The following is a 17,729-nucleotide window of genomic DNA, read 5'->3' on the forward strand; positions in this document are numbered from 1 at the left end:
ATAACGAATCAAGAAACACACACTTGAGCATACCTGAAGAAAATTAATCGATATGTCAATATTGACAAATTCTTCTTTTCAATTACCAATGATTGGTTAACCAATGATTAGCCCCTCCTGCCACTCTAATTCTTTTTTTTTTTTTAGTCTAATATCACATTTAATCTTTTGTTTATTTGTTTTGTTTTATTTTGGTACCGGGGATCAAACTGGGGTCCTTGCATTTGCGAGGCAGGTGGCAGAACCACTGAGCTAAATCCCCTGCCCATCACATTTAATCTTTATATTACCAAACTTTAAGGCTTTTATTCGTAAGTGTCCTTTAAATCTATTCGTTTTTGTTCTGTAATGAGTTTCTTTTTGTCTCATTCTCTTAAGAGCCCGACGTTTACAAGGGCAAAAATAAAAGGAAAATAAATTTGATATAAGCTCAAAAAAATCTCTAATGAAGCAGCTTCAGGTACCTTATTAGTTAAAATAAATCAGATTAATAGATGAACAGACAACCAACAGAACATGTGAAACAGTTCTATTTAATCAGAGAGCACTCTCAGATGTGTATACCATGGCTTTGAGCCTTTGTAACAGTTTTGACAGGAGTCTCTATTTTTTTATAGATTTGTCTCAGGTTAGCATATTTTACTGGCTTGATTTCTGTTGCCTTTAGCATTTTTTCCTTGGTTTTTTTTTTTGAAAAAACGTTTTCAGGTCTGGGGATATAGCTGCCGTCCGCCTCGAAAGCCCAACATCGCATGTTCAACCCCCAGTACCAAAGAGGGGGAAAAAACCCCAAACAAAAAACATTTTCACTTTATTTTATTCTATTTATTTTTGAAGTCAGATGTTTTTAAGAGACATTGTAAGTGTTGCTTAAATTGTTCCTCTTCTTTAGTTAAAGTTCTATTGTAGAACCCTATTGTAGGCAAAGCAATGAAAGTAAAAGAGCAAAAAATTTAAACTGCCCCTTCTCACTTAGCAATTGGACGGCTGAAAGACCTCTGAGCTGATGACCCTAACCCTCGACCTAGCTGCAGGCTTCCCATGGTTTTCCATGGCTGCCTGTGTTCCCCACGGGGATGAGAAGTGAGACACCCTTGTTCCGCTTTTTCCAGGCTTGGGAGGCTGGTTCTCCATGCTGATCGGCAGTACTCGGGGTGCCACTTGTCTCGGTGAGCGACTGTGGGCGGCCTGGAGGATGAAAAGATTCCTCAGACGTAGTTCAGTCACGAGAGGCCAGCGAGGCTGCTTCTCCTCTGAGAGCGCCCAGCCAGCAGGGGGACTGTGGGAGAAGGAGCCACCATGCCGAGAACGTTCTGGCTTTTATTTAGAATCTCAGTGTACGAGTTTGGGCCAGGAGCTGTCTCAAGGCTGGACGTTTTTGTTGAGGAAAGGGGAAGGACGTGGCCAGACACAGCGTGCTTCACCATGCTTCGTGCTGTTTAACCGTTTGATTCTCACACAGCCTGTGTGCTTTTGCCCCAGATTTTAACCGTTCACTCCTCACAGAGCCTATTTGCCCTGAATTGAATCATTCAGTCCAACTGTTCACTTCTGGCCAGGTCTCCCTCAGTGAGTTTCTTGTAAAGAGAAGGTAGTGGGTCTTGTTTTTATCCAATCAGATAATCTGTTTTTTAATGCATGTTTAAGCCACCTGCATTTAATGTAATTGTTAACACGATTGGTTTAGTTCTGCCATTCTATTTCTTGCTATTTCTCCATTCTTCCTTTCTAGCTTTCTTTTGGAGTGTTTGAAATGTTTTAGTATTCTATTTAAATTTATCTATTGGGTTTTTGACTAAATCTTTTAAAAAACCTATTCTAAGTGCCAGGGGTGGTAGTTCCCAGCACTCGGGAGGCTGAGGCAGGAGGATTGCTGTGAGTTTGAGACCAGCCTGGGCTACACAGTGAGTTCCAGGTCAGTCTCAACTACATAGTGAGACCCTGTCTCAAACAACAACAACAACAACAACAACAACAACAACAACAACAAAAACAACAACAAACAACAGAAACCTATTCTAGGGTTACAATTTCATAATCTATGGTCTAATGAAAGCTAATATTTTACCACCTCAAGTGAGCTATAGGACCATTGTGCCTATGGATTCCTGTCCTTCACCCTTTATAGTATCAGTTTATGCGTTTTTTTAATTTAATTTTTTTTCTTTTTAATTGAGTTTATTGGTACGTTTTAGGGATACAGTACAGTTACATTCATTGTTGGGATCCTGTACCCTCTACATGACAGGTCTTGGTTCTCATTCTTTCCCCTTGTCCCTGCCCTCCCTTCACCCCCTCCTCCCCTCCCCATTTACAAACACTTTATTTCCATCTTTTCATTTTCTCACATTTTTTATTTTCCCTTATTACCCTTCCCCTACCCATCCCACCTTCCCTATACCTTTAGCCCTTTTCTTCCCATTTCACAATGTCACTTATTTCATTAGGATCTTATGTACTATTACAGCTTATTCACACCAGAGAGACTATTCGGTATTTACACATGTGTGACTTACTTATTTCACTTAGGAGTATATCCTCAATATGTATCCATTTTCCTATGAATGAATCTAATTTCTCATTCTTTATGGCTGAGTAGTATTCCATTTTATAGAAAAATCACATCTTTTTTATCCAGTTTCCAACTGATGGGCAAATGGGCTGTTTCCAAGTTTTAGCTATTACAAACTGTGCCGCTATAAACATGGGTGCGCATACATCACCGTGATATGATTCTTTTAGTTCTTTTGGGAAGATACCCAGCAGAGGAATAGCTGGGTCAGATAGAACCTCTAGTCCCAGCTCTTTGAGGTGTCTCCATATTGATTTCCACAGTGGTTGCAGCAGTCTGCACTCCCACCAACAATGGAGAAGGGTTCCTTTCTCCCCAGAACCCCGCCAACATTTGTTATTGTTTGATTTCTTGATAGCAGCCATTCTTTGTGGGGTGAGGTGAAATCTCAGTGTTGCCTTCATCAGCATCTCTCGAATGACTAGTGATGTGGAACATTTTTTCATATATTTACTTGTTGCTTTTATTTCTTTGTCTGAGAAGTGTCTGTTCATTTCAGATGCCCATTTTTGAAGTTTATGCTTTTTAATCTATATGCACTGAAGCCTTTTCCCACACTATGTCATAAACTTTGCTTTCAACAGTCATGCACATTTTAAAAACTTAGAAGAAAAACTGTCTAGTATGTTTTCTTATCATAAGTGTAATCTGATTTAAATCAGAAGATCTGAAGTTGAATATTTCCTTCCATTTTTGTTCCCTTCCTACTTGTTAAGCTCTGCGGAAACTGTTCATCCTGTCATTACGCAGATCCCTGCTATTTCTGCTTGCTATTTCCTTTAACCTCTAACTGTTGTGCCCTCTCTTGCTACACAGATGATAGGAGTGCAGGTAGGTACAGCTCTTTTGAAGGTAATCTGACCCTAACTATCTCATATAAATGCACACAGTCCTCTTGACCCAGGGCTGCTCTGAATTCACTCTGTAGGGAGGTCATAGACTAGATGCTTGGGTCCTCCGGGCACTCATGTGTTACCATGGCAATCCGTCGTGTGATGGTTTCAGGGGGAGAGGCCTTTGGAAGGTGACTGGGTCATGAGCGTGCCCACCCCACATATGGGATTAGGCTCTGTGGCTCCAGGAAGACCTCTGACCCTTCTCCGTGTGAGCACTCACCAAAAGGAGCCATCACAGATCAGGAAATGCACCCTGGCTGGACACTGAATCAGCTGGTGCTTTAATCTTAGACTTCCCAATGACCGCGGGTACGAGAAATGCATTTCTGTCATTCGTAAGCTAGACTTGGGGTTTTGTGGTAGGCGCCCAAACAGGCTAAGGTACGTATTGTCACAGACGTGCTCGAAGATGGGAGCACAGTGGTGTCCAGTAGCAGCAGGAGGCTGAACACGTAAACACCCGCTCCCCTGGATGCTTACAGAAACTGTATTCCGATCACACAATGAAGACTGCACAGCTATAAAAACGGAAGAATGACAGCCATGTGTGCTCATGTGGCGCCATCTCCCCACAAATCGTTCAGCCTGACCAAATCGGGACTGTGGGCTGGGCGTGCAGAGCTCTCCCATCTCGATGCTAATGGATGCGACGAGTATTTCTGACCTGTGCTGAGAAGCTGGTGTCACCGCATCCTGGAAGAGCACGGTCGAATGAGGTCGAAGGAGTACTTGCTTTGCCCTGAAATTCTGAAATGTTTTCACCATATGAGGTAGTTTTCAGTTTAAAATAATATACGAGACCCCTCTGCGGGCCACGGTCAGGTAACAAAGGTTGGATTTACCCTCCTGGCTCAGTCAGCTAAGCGACATGTAGTTTTTCAGATGGGGCCACGGGGGCCCTAAGGGATCCGAGAGAGGACAAACAAGATCAGCTCCTGTGGCCCCACTCACCTGCTCAGCCACAGGGGCTAAGGGATCCGAGAGAGGACAAACAAGATCAGCTCCTGTGGCCCCACTCACCTGCTCAAATTCCTGGATCAAAGTCCAAGGGTGAGGAACTTAAGTGAACGTAATGGCTTCTCTGAGTGGAGAATTTGGTGATGGGAGTAAAGCTGGCAAGAACTGTATTTCTGTTTACCTCAGAGTCTCACTGTGTAGTTCAGTTTGGCCTTGAACATACAGCGATCCTCCTGCCTCAGCCTCTCGAGTGCTGAGATCACAGGTGTGCACCACCATGCCCCGCTAAAGGTGATGAGAATTTTCAAGGCAGTACACCTGAGAAGAAAGAGCTCCACAGAAGAACCCTCCAGAGACCTGCAGAGTTCCTCCTGAGAATTCAGTTGAGTTTTGCTTAAAGCATTCACGTGAGGAAAGTGGGAAAGAACCCCCAGCAGGAGAACCCCAGAGCTCAACTGAGGCTGGAACAGCTGGTGTGCCACAGACCCTCAAAGAAAAGAGAAGCCTACAATCCACAGGCCCTGGGGCAGAATAGTCAGAGGTGTTAGCTTTTGTGGTGGGGATAATTAGGCCTGGAACAAAGGCTGCTCTGGACCTGTCAAACAAAGGTAAAAGGATCAAACTGTCTTTGGGTTACTTAACTGCAAACCCAAATCTCTAGAATATTAAGAAATCCATAGCTATCTAGTCCCCCAAATTCACAGTGTCTAGCATCCAAGAAAAATGATCAGGCACACACAGTAACAGGAAACAGAACTCATAGTGAGGATGGAAGTTGATCTACATTACTAGGGCTGGACCCATTGCAGGTGATAGAATTAGATGACAAGATATGGAGACAACCCTTATAAATATATTCCAATATGTTTCAGAATATAGTGGAGAGAATATTCATGCCACACAGAGACAGGAATGACATAGAGACCTAAAATGAAATTTTTAGAGATGAAAACTACACTGGGTTGGATTAGTGATAAATTAGGCACAAAAGAAGAGCAAGATACTGAACTTGAAGGCAGAGCATTAGAAAATATCCAGGATAAAACAGAGAAAAAATGTGAAAAAGATGAACAGAACACCACTGAACTTTGGGGAAACTTTAAATAAGTTAATGTTTGTGTGCTTTGAATGTGTGTAGGAAGAATATTTAAAGAAATAGTGGGCAAATGTTTCTAAATTTTATGACCCCCCCCAACTTATAGATCAAAAAGAAACTTCAAGCGTGAGAAACATGAAGAAAAATATACAATGGTTTATCTTAAATTGCTCAAAACCAGTGTTAAAGGGAAATACCTTACAATGAGCTGGAGAAATAAAAAGCAAATGGACAGAGGAATGAGAAAAGAATAAGCAGACTTTTCATCAGAAACAGCAGAAGCCAGAAGACAATGGGCCTCTTCAAAGTATCAAGAGAAAAACTGTCAGCCCAGAATTCACACACAGATGCAGACACACGTATGGGCAGACACACAATGTCAGAATAAAGGCAAAAGAAAGATCTTTTCAGATGTAAGAATGGAGCTGACAAGAAACAATAGCAAAACAATTTAAAACCACACACAGCTGGAAACACATTAAATGTAAATGATCTTAACATTTAATCAGAAGGTAGAGACTATGAGAAAACAACTTTAAATATAAAGATACAAATATATTAAAAATTAAAAATGAAACAAAGCACATTATGCTAATAGAAATCAAAGAAAGCTGGGATGACTACATTAATATCAGACAAAGATGTTACCAAGAATAATGAGGATCACTTCATCATGATTAGCTGGTTAATTAATTAGAGGATATAAACACTCTACATGCTTATGTGCCTATAATAACAGAGCTTCAAAATACATATAACAAAAATGGATAGAAGTCTAAGGACACATAGAAAAATCCACAGTTATTTCCAACTTCCCTTGAAACCTTCTGCTCTTAATTTCTAGTTTAATTCTTTTGTGCTCAGAAAGCTTGCTTTGTATGCTTTCCGTTCCTCTGAAGGACTTGCTGGAGTTTGTTTCAGGGCCAAGAACACGGCCGGACTGTCACGGTGGATGTGGCTTGTGCCTGACAGGTGTTCGCTGTGCCGGGGCTTTGCCTGTGACGTCGTCTCTGAGGGCCACCACATGTTGGAAGGACTTCTGTCCACTTGCTCATTCTGTTACTGATGGAGATCTAGGGAAGCGTCTGGCACCAGAGCCGAGGCAGTGTTTTGAGACTGAGAGACAGTAGTTTAATAAGTGGCTCAGTTCACCCCTGGCCACCCAGCATCCACAGCTACACTCCCACACATGTGCAAACTCCCACACAGCCACACAGCCGTCTTCACACTTCCACCTGACAAAGGGTGACTAATTGTTATACGACCAGAAGCATTCCTTCCTGAATGAAGAGGCAATCTGGATGTGGTGGCACATGTCTGTAATCCCAGCACTCAGGAGGCTGAGGCAGGAAGACTGCCCAGAATGTCCAGATAGCAGCCTCCTCAGCTTCCTGTTAAAGTGGCTTGCACTGTTTTTCCGGTGAGAGCACTTCTCTCTCGGTACCCAGTGTTGCAGTGGGTGGGCGGCACAAATCCCGCAGTGGGTTCTTGGAAGCACAGTGAGAGGTGGTCCTCCTGTTTCTCTTCCTTTTTGGTGCTGGGGATTGAACTCAGGACCGTGCACTTGCGAGGCAGGCGCGGTGCCACTGGGCTAAATCCCCCTCCCTGGTCCTCCTGGTTCTCCTCCTTGACTCCCGGACCTGTGTGTTCTGCTCACGTGGCTTGTGAAGGCAAAGCAGTGGCGAGGCAGAGTCTGTGCCGCTCAGGCTGGTCCTTCAGTCTGCTGCCCTCCAACCCATCGGGAAATCTCTATTTCAATAGAAAATGAAAACGACCTATAGAGGAAATGCACATAACTTTCGCATAGATTTACTCATTATGTTAAAAGAGTAGCTTGACTCCTACGACGTCTCACAGCTAGAAGCACCACTCGGAGCCAGGCCAGGTCAAGCGCTGTCTCCGCCCCGCGCCGGCCCAGCGGCTGAACGCAGCAGCGTCTCCACCGCGTGACTGCTTACACACGGAGCTTACACGCGGATTGTACCGAGTGGCTGCAGTCGTGGAGACGCGTGTGCAAACCACTGCGTACTGCTGGTGTGCAGGCAGTCACGCGGCTACGGACGCTGCCGCGTTCAGACGCACGTGTAAGAAAACTTAGAGCCCCAAAGGAAGGTGTTTTGGGGGGAAGGCAGCCCCCACAGGAGCAGCTGGGCGCGAAGCGGTGAGAGAACCCGCCAGTGCTGTGAACTGGCTTCTCTGCAAGTGTGTCGTGCTCTTCGCTGAGGTGGAGAAAATGTTGACCAAATGCTCCCGTGACCAAACTCCAACTTTTTTAGTGTGAATAAGCTCCTAGATGAATGGAAGTCATCACTTCACAACGTTTTTACCTGGGATTTGGTAGAGCAGGAATCCAGCCTCTGATGCCAGAGGTTCATCAGGAGCCGTTTCGGGTCTTTGTGGACCTACAGTTCTGAGGACCTGTAGAGACAAAATGGATGTTCTTTGATCGGGACATGACAGACAAGGGATGGTGCAGGGTGTCTTTTAAATGGAAATAAAATTCATATTTAAATCACAGGATGAGAAAGAGGGGTAGTGTACTAGCAGGAGAAAAACCTGTCGAAGACAGAATGCAGCATAAAAAATGTCAGGGCTGGTAAGGATGCTTTGAATTTTAGTAATTACCTTTCTGAATTCAGTTCAGAATATTTTTAATTACTTCATAATTTTAATTCTTAAAATGTAGCATCGTATCCCAGAATCCACAAGGCCACTTTCCTACTTATATTTAAATATATTTTCTGTTTCCATTTTGTGAAACAGGACCACGATATAGTCTTATCTTTTAAGATAATCATAAACATACTGTGTGTGGCTCCTGGGGCTTGTAGGGAAGAAAAAGGAAAAAAAAAATATCTGGATTTCAAAAGTATTCTTAAAGAAAATAAATATTTTCTCTGCAAAAATATGTATGGTATAGATATGAAATTTTTGAAGTATGGGGGGAGAAGAGCTTATTTAAAATAAAGGGAACGTAAAGAAATGTATACTTTTTCATGAAGGTTGAAAATGGACACCAAAGGGACAAAGACAGTTGTCCTCATGGTGGGAGCACAGCAGGAAGGTGGCCCGGTCTTTCTTGTGAGCACCGGTGTAAAAGAGGAAGCCACACTGCCTTGCTGCCGGTGGGAGCTGGTGTGGGTGAGCGAGGGGAATCTGAGCAACGCACCCCGTGCACACACCCTCAGCTCCACTCTGAAATCGCCGTCTTAAGAAGAGAGAGAAACGGTTAAGATGCACTCTTCCCAAAGCCACAGGTGCCCAGTGTCTGGCTAAACTGACCGTGACAGCTCTGTGTCCCTTTGCGGGACAACCGCGTTCCTGTCCCTTCTGCTGCTGCTCCCTGCCTGTGCTAGTCCCGCACAACTTCACTTGCTCTACACCAACCTTCCCCGACTTCAGATAGCAGCTCAAGGACTGGACTTAGCTCAGTGGTACCTGCTGCCTTGCAAGGTCTTGAGTTTGATCCCCGGTACCCAAAACGAAAACAAAGAGCAGCTCAAATCCTGCTCCCCTGCAGTCTCTCCACCCTTCCCGGTCTGTTCTTGCCTTCGTCTTTATTTGTACATTGAATTCGGTGCTGACCGTGTGGGGACAGGGTGTGGTGGGGAATGGTATGGGTCAGAGCCTGTGCTTTGGAGGGCTCACCCCGTGCAGGCGGTAGTAGTAACAAGGCAGATGATAAAAAGGAGGAAAATAACCTGAGAACGAATGTAAATTTACTGCCTCAAGGACTAAGCTGGGTGAGCCTGGGATGGGGCGGTCGCAGGCGTGTGACCAGAGGGCCGTGTGAGGGCTGGAGCATGGCTCAGGGCTATGGGGAAGACGAGGCACGGGGAGGGCTCAGGGGGGCACAGCGGACGGGTGACTCGAGCCCCCGAATCCGAGGCACAGACAACAGAGCCCAGGGAGCGGCCAAATTGGGTGCTGACGCTGAGATACAGACAGAGGTAGCAGTGAGGGTCAAGGCTCGGCAGAGGAAGTCCCACGGTGTCCCAAGCTCTCGGGGAGAGGATCCACACCTGGTTCCATCTTTGCATCCCCCACAAAAGCCGCACTGTTTCACAAGGGAGAGATTAAGGAGTCACTGTAAGACAGAGGAGAAAGGGTCAGCTCCTCCTTCACCAACCCCTCTCTGATCCCAACTGAACAGCTCTCCTTCCTCTGACCGGGCTTAAGGACTGTGAAGGGCCAGCTCTTGGGCCTGGAGGCCACTCTGTTCTTGGGGCTGGCCAGCCTGTCTTTAGGTCCTCGGAGCTCGTGTGCCGAGTGACAGTCCTAGCCACAGTGCTGGCTTTCCAAAGGCAGTGTGGAAGGACAGTGTTCAAAACACAAACAGCCAGTAGCCCAGAGCTGTCCGATGAGCTGGCTGCAGGGATGGGGCGGGGAGGGGCGACCCTCGTTTGTAGCGTTTCTCTGTTTCTGTTGTGAACTCCCTCAGCACCTGCAGGGTTCCTATTGCACAATCTGCTCTTGAGACTCCAGCATACACCACGGTCCGAACTTGGTGCCTGGCTCCTTGGCTGGCTGCTGTCAGAGGCCGTCCTGAGGCCAGAGGACCGGAGAGCCGCAGCAAGGCTGCAGCTGGAGGTGACTGCGGAGATGTGGAGACTCAGCGGGTGGTGTTGGGTCAGTTGCGTGTGAGGGTCTCCCTCTTCCCTCTTCCCGACTCTGCAGCCAGCAGTGTGGCCTCCCACAGCTCCACACTGGCTTCTCCCTTCCCTCTCTCAGGGCCTTATGGGCAAGGCCATGGCCGGACACCACGGGAGGGGCCCATGCTCTTCCTTGTCACACTGAGAAAAGGCTTCCCAAGAGGTGCCCGGACTGAAGCACTTCACCTTTATTGGGAAGCGCGACTTTCCCTCACCACAGGATGGTGTTAGTTAATAGATAAAGTTTTCTCAGTTGCATGATGTTTTCTGTAACATTTTCTTCCAACTTTTGGGACCCTTGCCAACTTCTTCTGCGAGGGCCTTTCAGGTGAAACAAAATTATTATCATGAAATGAACTGTCATGAAAAATATCCAGTGGATGAACATTATTTTTTGAAATAATTATTAGTGAGGAAATTGAGACAATAACTGAGCAGTCATCGCTGTTGAAGGCGAGGGGGCTGCATGTTGGCATGCAGGCTCTGGAGACGGGAGTGGCCGTGTGGCGGGGCTGGTGCGGGTTGGTGAGACCTTTCCACTTCTGCCCCTGTGGGATGTGGCTCTGGTGCTCTGTCAGCGAGGCGGTGGGCATGAGCACTCCTGGAAGGAGCACAGCACAGGAGGCAAAAACATGACGAGGGGTAGAGGTGCAGATGTGACCTCCTGTGAGATGAGGGGGAGCCGTTGAGAGGAAACTGGACCCCTCTGTAGAGCCTGTGAGTTCCGGGAGGACAGGAGATCTGGGCCAAGTTACACAGTCCCGAGTAAGACGAGGGAGGTAGATCTGGAGGCTCCTAACTAAGGGGAAGACTGTTGGGGTGAGCCCAGAAACAAGGGGCTTTTAGGGCAGCATTAGTGCCCTCAGGACGGCCTATCGCTGCAGGTGGTGCAGGCTTCTCCGCGAGCCTCCCCTATAGACTGGGGGTTGGTGAGGGTGTGTGCTCAACTTTTATTTCCATATATTGAGGCCCTAATCTGCACTGGGAAGATTAATTTACTTAGCTGCATGGTATCCATGAATTATAACATCACCTGTACCTCAGAAACGTGTACAATCATACATTGTTGACTTACTATAAAGGTAAACAAGAATCTCTACGAAACTCCAGGGTAATTCTTTACATGATCTTCCATCAGCAGATACCCCCAGAGCCTCTTGTCTTTCCAGTGGATTATAGGGCATAAAGACCCTGAAGATTAGCCCAATTTTTCCACCAGTGAGGTTGTGATGCCATCCCTGGGAGAAACTACTACCAGGAACCGTCACTCTCTACTTCCTGTCAACCCCAACCTGAGGAAACAGCTGATTTACCTTCTGTCTCTAAGGATTTACCTATTCTGGACATTTCATGAAAATAGAATCATACATAGCGTACATCAGGACTTTTTCTTGCTATGGCCAAATCTACTCCATTGGATGGATACTCTAGGTTTTAATTGTCTGTTTGTTAGTTGTTGCACAGATCAGTGTTTTCACTTTTTGGCTTTTATGAGCAGTGTTGCTGTATCTGTGTTCCAGTTTTTGGTGGATATTGGTCACTTCTCTTGCATATTTCTCTAGGAGTGGAGTACTGGGTCATATTGTAACTCCATATTACACTTGGAAGAACTGCCAAATGGGTTTCCCAAGCAGCTACGCCATTTTACAGTGTGACTAGCAACACACAAAGGTTCCAGATTCTTCAGGCTGAAGGTTAATCATATTAGAAGGACCCTTGGGTCTGTAGGATTTGAGGATGAGCAACAAAATGGTAAATAAAATTCATATGGGACCATAAAACCTCTTGAGTAGCCAAGGTAGTTGTGAGCAGACATGATAAGCTGGAGACTCTGCACTGCCTGATTTTAAGGCTGCTGTAATTAAAAGAGGGTGCTGCTGACATAAAAATAGGTCCATCAACCAATGGGACAGAGTGGAGTACCCCAGAATGAACCTGTGCATGGGAGGTCCGTTGGTTCTCAGCAGGAATGCCCCCCAAAAGGGAAGCATCTTCCATAACTGGTGCTGGGAAACTGGGTATCTATACACAGAAGAGTGAAATTGGACCATTCACACACCGCATTAAAAGAAATTCAAAATGGATTAAAGACTCACCATGTAAGATATGAAACTTTAAAACTACTAGAGGAACACAGAGGGGAAAACCACACCACATTGGTCTGGTCAATTACTTTTCTGGATCTGACCTAAAAAGTGCAAGAAACAAAAGCAAAAACAGCCAAATGGGGGCTGGCGTTTAGCTCAATGGTTCTGCTGCCTGCCTCACCAGCACAAGGCCCCAAGTTCGATCCCTGGTACCAAAAAAAAAAACCCAAAAAAGCCAAAACAACCAAAAAACCCCACAGTCAATGGGATTGCATCAAAGTAAAAGGTCAGTGGGAAAAAAAAGGAGCAATTAACAGTGTAAGAGAGAAGTTCTAGACTGGGAGGAAATATTTGCAATCACTACATCTGATTAGGAGCTAATACCCAAAATATATAAGGAACTCAAACTACTGAATAGCAAGAAAATGAAATCCCGGATTAAAAACGGAAAAGGAAGCAATAGAAGACATACAAATGGACAATGAGTATTGGAAGAAATGGTGGATGTTGCTAGTCATTAGGGAAGTGGGAATTAAAACCACCAAGAGAGGGCCGGGGATTTAGCTCAGCGGTTCAGCGGCCTGCCTTGCAAGCGCAAGGACCCGAGTTCAATCCCCGGTACCACAACAAAACAAAACAAAAAAACCACCAAAGAGACATTACCTCATGCTCGTCAGAATGGCCATGATCAAAAAGGTGTGGAGATAGAGCTTTTGCATGTGGGAAAGGAACAAGACAGGGAGCAGGGAGGGACGGGAGGGGAAGGGTCAAAAAAAGAAAAGAATGACTATGTGTTGCGTACACATTATGTCCATGTGCCAACTCCTCACGATAAATGTAATCATCATGCAAACACGGACTAACGCCAACAAAAAGATGCAGGATCAAAACTGTTGGTGAGGAAGTGGAGGAAGGTGGACCCCTTAACGCTGTCGGCTGGATGCAAATTAGCACAGCTATTATGGAAAACGGTATGGAAGGGCCTCAAAAAACTAAAACTAGAATGCCACGGGAGCCGGCCACGACGCCTCTGGGTGTCCACGCACAGGGAGTGAAGTCCGTGTGCCGCCCGCGCTCACAAGAGGACGAGGAGTGGACAGGCAGGGAAGTTCACACGCCCGCGATGGGACGCCAGGCGGCCTCGGGAAGAACGCGATCCCCCCGGGCGTGGCCAAGTGAAGCGAGGCGGCACAGGAAGACACCGCACCTCTCGGTATCCACGGACCCGGAGTCAGACTCGGGGCAGAGAGCAGCTCGGGGCGCGAAGCCTCCTCACCGAGACCCGGAGGGGCTTCTTTTTCTCCGTGCTCTGCTGTGCACCGTGGTTGACTGAGCAATGCACTGTGCATTTAAAAGTTACTGAGAGGAAATGTCATGTTTTCATCGCAAAAATAAGCACTTGAGGTGATGGATAAGCTAACTAGCTAGGTTTAATGATTCCACGTTGTATTCATAAATCAGAACATCACTTTGTACTTTACAAGTATGTACGGTCATAATTATCAATGCACAATAAAATCTCGAAAAATAGCCAAGACTCACATATGGTGCTACTGAGAGTACTGTAACTTTGAAAACAACTGCGCAGTTTCTGACGCATGGTCCCATGTGCACTTACTGTGGGAGGGGCCGTGTTTTGTCCATGTGAAATAACAACTTCAGTCCACGCGAAAGGCTGTAGGCAAACGTCTGCTAGCACGGTTAAGGGTTGTCCCGGCTGTACTTGACCAGTCTCCTTCTGCTGCGGAATGGATAACAAGCTGTACTCGGTGACTTCTTGGCTAAGAACTTCCACTCAGTGCCACAATCCACCAGTGGGCCCCGGAGGAGCTGCCGCAGCCGAGGGGGCCCCCCGGAGGCTCTGGGCGTGGATAAGCCAGCATCAAAGACCAAGCTGGTCAACAGCAGGAAAGGAGGGAGGGCCCTGCAGGCAGGCACAGTATTCACACCCTTCGCAGGAGGCCAGGGTTTTCATTATGATACCAGCAACAAATGGAAATGCAGATAAAGCATCCTTCAACAAATTTAAGAACTTCTGTGCTTCAAACGGAAATGAAGCCAATCCACAGGAAAGGAGGGGCCACTGAAAGGGATTTATAGTGAAATATATAAGGAATGCCTACTCCTGGAGAAAAAAGAAACAAAACCGCAGCTAGCAATGGTTGAAGGATCTGAACACAGAAATGGCCAAGGGCGTGACAAGATGATCAGCAGCATTAGTCATTAGGAAAATGCTAATCAAATACTCAGTAACATACCACTGCACACCCTAGAATGGTATGGTTTTTATTTTATCTCTCTTTTTGCAACATTGCTTGGCTTCAATCCCTAGTACAAAAAAAATTGCTTGGCTTCAGTATGTTCTTTTTAAATCTTATCAGTCCATGTTTGCTGTACATAACGATTCTATTCATCACGGGGAGCTGGTGCATGGACCTCGCACATCTTCACTCTTGGCGCGTTCATTCCCCTCCCTTCCCTGTCTCTGCCGGGGGAAGGTGCACTGGCAGCTCCTTTGGTGGACAGCATGGCAGGTCCTCAGCACACTCGGCGCGGAGTCACCCATGGCCTGGCAGCGTCGTTCCTCCTGGGGTGCAGAGCCTAGAGGAACGGAGATAGACACGGATGCAGGAGCCCGCACAGGAGCATCCAGCTCCAGCAGCGCTGTGCACAGCAGCCGCAGAGCGCAAAGACCCAGTGCTAACTGATGAGCGGGCAGACAGGCATAACAGGTCTGTGCAGTGGGGGACCACCTGTTCCCGAAAGGAGGGACGTTCTGATCGTGCCATGGCACAGAAGAACCCTGACACCCAGATGCTGGGTGAGAGGCTGGTCACAAAAGGCCTGAATCGAATGACCTCATTTATATGAAAGGTCCAGAACAGGCATCTGTGTATGCACAGAAAATAGATCCGTGGTTCCTGGGGGCTAGAGGTCGGGGGCCAAAGAGAAGAGAACAATACAGGGATGAGATTTCTTTCCAGGGCAATGAAAGTCACTCAGTAGTGGCGTTGGCTTCACAACTCTGCATGTACTAAAAATACTGAAATTATGCTTTAGATGACTGAAGGAAGTTCCCCTTTTCCAGGGACTCTATTCAGAGGCCCCCATGGAGACCTGGACCCTCAGCTGGCACAGAGCCCTCGTGTATTGTTTCCTTCTGTGTGCTCTGCCACACTGCCACGGCACAGAGCCACCTGCCCTTCTGCATTTTCTGCCTAGGTGTCTCCTTTTCATTACTACTCTTGTTCTTTGGGAACTATTATGCAAAACAACTGTTCCAGGGACACAGGTACTGTGACACCAGCACAATGGCCCTGGTAACTGAGAAAGCTAGCAGGTGGCCAGCGGGTGGATAGTGCATACCACGTGGATACGCAGGACAACAGGATGACTGTGGCGTGGGTGTGATACAGCAGGATGGCATGGGATTTTGTCACACGGCTTAGAAGGTTTAAAACTTAGGAACTGTTTATTTCTAGGACTATTTAGTATTTTTTCTTTATTTAGTGCTTTCTGACTTTGAATAAATGACAGTGCAGAAAGCAAAACCTCAGTTAAGAGGTTTCTGAGGAAAGCTCTTCTTTTAAAGCAGAAATTAGTAAGGCAAAATTGCAGAGAAGATAAAGTAAGTGGGTTTTAAGTCATTTCTCTCTGAGGAATTCTTAACCCAAGCACAATCACCTTCCTGATACCCTGACCCCCTCCCTAGACTTTCAGGACTACAACTAACGATCAGAGATACTGTGTAAACTATAATCCTTCTTCTTGGCTTAGAGAGCATATGAAATATTTTAAAAATAAGTTACTACTTAAAAATTAGAAGAGTTCACATTAAGTGTGGGTTCTGGCTTCTCTGGAAAAAAGAAAACTTATAATTTCACAATAAAATTTAAAAACCCAAATTTGATGGCTACAGCAGGCCCACATTTCCACAGGGAAAAATGAGGTTGTTCCCTGTAGGAACAAGGGGCCTATCTCAGTTTGTTTTCTGTTGCTATACCAGCACACCTGAGACTGACTCATTTATAAAGAAAAGAGGTTGATCTTGGCTCTCATTGCTGGGGGCTGGAAAGGCTGGGACCTGGCAGCTGCAAAGGATATGTGCTGATTCAAAGCATGGTGGAGAAACAGGCCTGGCGGTACCTGGGGAAGAGACCTATGAGGATAAGCCTGCTTTGTACCCCAAGTGCTGCCATCACAGGTGTGTGCCACTGTCCCAAGGAGCTTGCAGTGTCTGATTCGATTTTTACCTGCTTGGCACTGGATCTGGGTTCCATGCCTCAGGCTCCACTTGAAGACTGGCTAATCCCATGGTCTATGTGGTCTCCAATCCTGCTGCCCTTCACAACCTCCTGGGGCCCAGGTAAAGATACCCACGGAGAGCTTCATGCCCAGCATAGTCCACAAGCGAAGCGTGGCTCCCCCAGCCCGTCCCCTGTGTGCCTACTGCCGGCCCTGGATAGAGAAACACCTGCTGCAATTCGCAGGGCTTCTAGGGTCTGATCATGGCTGCGTGACCTGTTAGAAAATTGGTTTTCAATCAAAGGCAATCAGCAGAACAAGGGAAGGATGATTTGGGTTAGATGAAACTTTCGTTTGATGTTCAAATCAGCACGAGTCCCGTGTGGCCCTGCGGTAACTGTTGTTTCTGCCTCCAGTCATATCAGGTCACAATCTAACTAGTGTGGCCAGGTCACCGGCCATGGCGGTGGTGTCATTTTTAACCAGCAAGGTTTTTAACTGAGGAGAGGAGCTGCTCGAGACCTCCTTGGGCTCTGAAATCTCGCAGGGGTTGATGAGAAGTCAGAGCGGACTTTCCAGAGGTCAGCAGGGCGCAGAGCAGGTCAGGAACGCAGCCAGCAGGCCCCGGGAAGGAGGGGTGACGTTCACTTCTCCTTCAGCGGCACAGACAGCACACTCTGCAGTGGACAGTGGGGGAGACAGGGCCCCCAGATGTCACCCTTCGGGATTTATAAAGCCACCTCTAGAGGATTCTCAGAGGCTCTGGGTAGAGGAGCCACAGTGAGAGGAGGAGACAGGAGAAGCCCCCGCTTTGAGCTCCACTGTGGAGGGCTAGGGTGGAGGGGACTCAGAGTGGGGACACCTGCCGCTGTCGCCCGCCGGAAGCCCTGGGTGAGTGAGGAGGTGGACAACCACCTACCTGTGCGCGGTTGGGCAGGGATGCAGTGATGGTGGGGGGCAGAGTGAGAGCGGGCAGGGCAGGAGGGGGAGGGGCGAGGAAGAATGGAGTGGAGGGTGTCCACTGTGGAGGGCTAGGGTGGAGGGGACTCAGAGTGGGGACACCTGCCGCTGTCGCCCGCCGGAAGCCCTGGGTGAGTGAGGAGGTGGACAACCACCTACCTGTGCGCGGTTGGGCAGGGATGCAGTGATGGTGGGGGGCAGAGTGAGAGCGGGCAGGGCAGGAGGGGGAGGGGCGAGGAAGAATGGAGTGGAGGGTGTGGGACT

At 47.1% G+C, this 17,729-nt stretch overlaps 1 pseudogene; it reads right to left on the bottom strand.

The window, feature by feature from the left end:
- The window catches only part of LOC104853923, a 26,008-nt pseudogene extending 14,488 nt beyond the window's left edge, over positions 1-11,520 (bottom strand).
- Positions 11,521-17,729: the final 6,209 nt, after the last annotated feature.

The sequence above is a fragment of the Fukomys damarensis genome, unplaced genomic scaffold (assembly GCF_012274545.1).
Source record: "Fukomys damarensis isolate Sample0158 unplaced genomic scaffold, DMR_v1.0_HiC HiC_scaffold_5, whole genome shotgun sequence".
NCBI lineage: Eukaryota > Metazoa > Chordata > Mammalia > Rodentia > Bathyergidae > Fukomys > Fukomys damarensis.